Source organism: Oncorhynchus tshawytscha, linkage group LG25 (genome assembly GCF_018296145.1).
Source record: "Oncorhynchus tshawytscha isolate Ot180627B linkage group LG25, Otsh_v2.0, whole genome shotgun sequence".
In the NCBI taxonomy this organism is placed as follows: Eukaryota; Metazoa; Chordata; class Actinopteri; order Salmoniformes; family Salmonidae; genus Oncorhynchus; species Oncorhynchus tshawytscha.
In genome coordinates this window covers 44,832,233-44,837,404 of record NC_056453.1, presented here as the reverse complement: position 1 = coordinate 44,837,404, position 5,172 = coordinate 44,832,233, and the positions used below count along the sequence as shown (strand labels likewise).

The following is a 5,172-nucleotide window of genomic DNA, read 5'->3' as shown; positions in this document are numbered from 1 at the left end:
TGTTATTACTATGTGTTATTACTATGTGTTATTACTATGTGTTATTACTATGTGTTATTACTGTGTGTTATTACTATGTGCTATGACTGTGTGTTATTAACTTGTTATTACTATGTGTTATTAGCATGTTATTACTATGTGTTATTACTATGTGTTATTAACATGTTATTACTATATATTATTCTAGGTTACCGTCGGAGGCAGTCAGACAGTGCTGAGCCCAGTGGTGAGCTGTGGTCCATCAGGCATGCTGCTGAGTCGACCTGTGGTCCTCACTCTGCCTCACTGTGCCCAGCTAGATACCCCAACACCAGACTGGACCCTCACCCTCAAAACACAGACACACCAAGGGGCATGGGAGGTGAGACATGAAGCCTAGTCATAAAAACATTGTTGGGTGAAACATGGGAAGAGGGATAGAAGGAGGAGGTCAGGGGAGACAGAGAGGAGGGAGGAAAGGAGAGACAGAGAGGAGGGAGGAAAGGAGAGACAGAGAGGAGGGAGGAAAGGAGAGACAGAGAGGAGGGAGGAAAGGAGAGACAGAGAGGAGGGAGGAAAGGAGAGACAGAGAGGAGGGAGGAAAGGGGAGACAGAGAGGAGGGAGGAAAGGAGAGACAGAGAGGAGGGGGTCAGGGGAGACAGAGAGGAGGGAGGAAAGGAGAGACAGAGAGGAGGGAGGAAAGGAGAGACAGAGAGGAGGGGGTCAGGGGAGACAGAGAGGAGGGAGGAAAGGGAGACAGAGAGGAGGGAGGAAAGGAGAGACAGAGAGGAGGGAGGAAAGGGGAGACAGAGAAGAGGGAGGAAAGGGAGACAGAGAGGAGGGAGGAAAGGAGAGATAGAGAGGAGGGGAGGAAAGGGAAGACAGAGAGGAGGGAGGAAAGGGAGACAGAGAGGAGGGAGGAAAGGGGAGACAGAGAGGAGGGAGAAAAGGGGAGACAGAGAGGAGGGAGGAAAGGGGAGACAGAGAGGAGGGAGGAAAGGGGAGACAGAGGGGAGGAAGGAAAGGAGAGACAGAGAGGAGGAAGGAAAGGGGAGGGAGGAAAGGGGAGACAGAGAGGAGGGAGGAAAGGGGAGACAGAGAGGAGGGGGTCAGGGAGACAGAGAGGAGGGAGGAAAGGGGAGACTGAGAGGAGGGAGGAAAGGAGAGACAGAGAGAGGAGGGAGGAAAGGAGAGACAGAGAGGAGGGAGGAAAGGGAGACAGAGAGGAGGGAGGAAAGGAGAGACAGAGAGGAAGGGGTCAGGGAGACAGAGAGGAGGGAGGAAAGGGGAGACAGAGAGGAGGGAGGAAAGGAGAGACAGAGAGGAGGGAGGAAAGGGGAGACAGAAAGGAGGGAGGAAAGGGGAGACAGAGGGGAGGGAGGAAAGGAGAGACAGAGAGAAAGGAGGAAGAGATACAAAGAGAGAGGGAGAAGGATGAGATATTTAGACTGGAGGGAGGGAGGGAGGAAAGGGGAGAAAGAGAGGAGGGAGGGAGGGGGAGACAGAGAGGAGGGAGGAAAGGAGAGACAGAGAGGAAGGGGTCAGGGGGAGACAGAGAGGAGGGAGGAAAGGGGAGACAGAGAGGAGGGAGGAAAGGAGAGACAGAGAGGAGGGAGAGGAAAGGGGAGACAGAAAGGAGGGAGGAAAGGGGAGACAGAGGGAGGGAGGGAAAGGAGAGACAGAGAGAAAGGAGGAAGAGATACAAAGAGAGAGGGAGAAGGATGAGATATTTAGACTGGAGGGAGGGAGGGAGGAAAGGGGAGAAAGAGGAGGGAGGGAGGGAGGGAGGGAGGGAGGGAGGGAGGGAGGGAGGGAGGGAGGGAGGGAGGGAGGGAGGGAGGGAGGGAGGGAGGGAGGGAGGGAGGGAGGGTAAATAGACTAGAGGAGACAGAGTGAAACATGTCCATAGTAGACTAGAGGGGAATAGAGATGAAAGAAAATATGGAGGTCACAGAATCAGTTAAGGTATTATGGAAAAATATTGAGATTTACGATGAGAAGTTGAACATAATCTAGACCTGTTCCCCTGGCCTTCTCCTCTGCTGTCTCTACCAGGCGGGATGCGTTTGTGTGTCCTATACTATCCTATAACCTTGCTCAATTAACTTCCTGCCAATAGTAGGAGTTGACAGTACAGATTATATTCCCCTCTAACCTGTCACTACCTCTATTCTGCTAATAGGAGGTGCTGACGGTGGGGGAGGAGAGTCTATCGTCCCCCTGCTACCTCCAGCTAGAGGAGTCGAACTGCCACGTGGTGATGGAGCAGTTGGGGACCTACGGTCTAGTGGGCCAGTCCTGCCCTCCCCAGCCCGCCTGTAAGAGGCTACAGCTGGCCCTGTTCGCCCCCAGAGCCCCCTGTCTCTCCCTGGACTACATCCTGAGGATTTACTGCACACAGGACACGCCACACGCCCTGAGGGTAGGGAGGGAGGGACACACCACACGCCCTGAGGGTAGGGGAGGGGAGGGACACGCCACACGCCCTCAGGGTAGGGAGGGAGGGACACACCACACGCCCTGAGGGTAGGGAGGGGAGGGACACGCCACACGCCCTGAGGGTAGGGAGGGAGGGACACACCACATGCCCTGAGAGGGAGGGAGGGAGGGACACGCCACACGCCCTGAGGGTAGGGAGGGGAGGGACACGCCCTGAGGGTAGGGAGGGACACGCCACACGCCCTGAGGGTAGGGAGGACACACCACACGCCCTGAGGGGAGGGAGGGAGGGAGGGACACGCCACACGCCCTGAAGGTAGGGAGGGGAGGGACACACCACACGCCCTGAAGGTAGGGAGGGAAGGAGGGACACACCACACGCCCTGAGGGTAGGGTGTGAGGGAGGATGTCTATCTGTCTGTTTCTATGTCTGGCTGGTTCTCTGGCTGGCTGGCTCTGACTGGTTCTGGTACAGGGAGTACCAGTACCAGATCAATGTGGAGCTATATACAGGGAGTACCAGTACCAGATCAATGTGGAGCTATATACAGGAGTACCAGATCAATGTAGAGCTATATACAGGAGTACCAGATCAATGTGGAGCTATATACAGGGAGTACCAGTACCAGATCAATGTGGAGCTATATACAGGGAGTATCAGTACCAGATCAATGTAGAGCTATATACAGGGAGTACCAGTACCAGATCAATGTGGAGCTATATACAGGGAGTACCAGTACCAGATCAATGTGGAGCTATATACAGGAAGTACCAGATCAATGTGGAGCTATATACAGGAAGTACCAGATCAATGTAGAGCTATATACAGGGAGTACCAGATCAATGTGGAGCTATATACAGGGAGTACCAGTACCAGATCAATGTAGAGCTATATACAGGGAGTACCAGATCAATGTGGAGCTATATACAGGGAGTACCAGATCAATGTGGAGCTATATACAGGGAGTACCAGATCAATGTGGAGCTATATACAGGGAGTACCAGTACCAGATCAATGTGGAGCTATATACAGGGAGTACCAGATCAATGTGGAGCTATATACAGGGAGTACCAGTACCAGATCAATGTGGAGCTATATACAGGAAGTACCAGATCAATGTGGAGCTATATACAGGCAGTACCAGTACCAGATCAATGTGGAGCTATATACAGGGAGTACCAGTACCAGATCAATGTGAGCTATATACAGGGAGTACCAGTACCAGATCAATGTAGAGCTATATACAGGAGTACCAGTACCAGATCAATGTGGAGCTATATACAGGGAGTACCAGATCAATGTAGAGCTATATACAGGGAGTACCAGTACCAGATCAATGTAGAGCTATATACAGGGAGTACCAGTACCAGATCAATGTAGAGCTATATACAGGGAGTACCAGATCAATGTAGAGCTATATACAGGAGTACCAGTACCAGATCAATGTAGAGCTATATACAGGGAGTACCAGTACCAGATCAATGTAGAGCTATATACAGGAGTACCAGATCAATGTAGAGCTATATACAGGAGTACCAGTACCAGATCAATGTAGAGCTATATACAGGGAGTACCAGATCAATGTAGAGCTATATACAGGAGTACCAGATCAATGTGGAGCTATATACAGGGAGTACCAGTACCAGATCAATGTAGAGCTATATACAGGAGTACCAGATCAATGTGGAGCTATATACAGGAGTACCAGATCAATGTAGAGCTATATACAGGGAGTACCAGTACCAGATCAATGTAGAGCTATATACAGGAGTACCAGATCAATGTAGAGCTATATACAGGGAGTACCAGTACCAGATCAATGTAGAGCTATATACAGGAGTACCAGATCAATGTAGAGCTATATACAGGGAGTACCAGATCAATGTGGAGCTATATACAGGGAGTACCAGATCAATGTGGAGCTATATACAGGAGTACCAGTACCAGATCAATGTGGAGCTATATACAGGAGTACCAGATCAATGTGGAGCTATATACAGGGAGTACCAGTACCAGATCAATGTGGAGCTATATACAGGAGTACCAGTACCAGATCAATGTGGAGCTATATACAGGGAGTACCAGTACCAGATCAATGTGGAGCTATATACAGGAGTACCAGATCAATGTGGAGCTATATACAGGGAGTACCAGTACCAGATCAATGTGGAGCTATATACAGGGAGTACCAGTACCAGATCAATGTGGAGCTATATACAGGGAGTACCAGTACCAGATCAATGTAGAGCTATATACAGGAGTAGCAGATCAATGTGGAGCTATATACAGGGAGTACCAGTACCAGATCAATGTAGAGCTATATACAGGGAGTACCAGATCAATGTGGAGCTATATACAGGGAGTACCAGATCAATGTAGAGCTATATACAGGAGTACCAGATCAATGTGGAGCTATATACAGGAGTACCAGATCAATGTGGAGGTATATACCCAGGGGTACCAGATCAATGTGGAGCTATATACAGGGAGTACCAGATCAATGTGGAGCTATATACAGGGAGTACCAGATCAATGTAGAGCTATATACAGGAGTACCAGATCAATGTGGAGCTATATACAGGGAGTACCAGATCAATGTGGAGCTATATACAGGAAGTACCAGATCAATGTGGAGCTATATACAGGAAGTACCAGATCAATGTGGAGCTATATACAGGAAGTACCAGATCAATGTGCAGTGGTATGAGGTATTTGAGGTAGATATGTACATGAAGGCAGGGTAACGTGACTA

General features: G+C 49.9%; 1 pseudogene; it reads left to right on the top strand.

Annotated features, from left to right (window-relative positions):
• The first annotated feature begins 247 nt into the window (after nucleotides 1-247).
• LOC121840762 overlaps nucleotides 248-5,172 on the top strand; it is a 77,941-nt pseudogene continuing 73,016 nt past the window's right edge.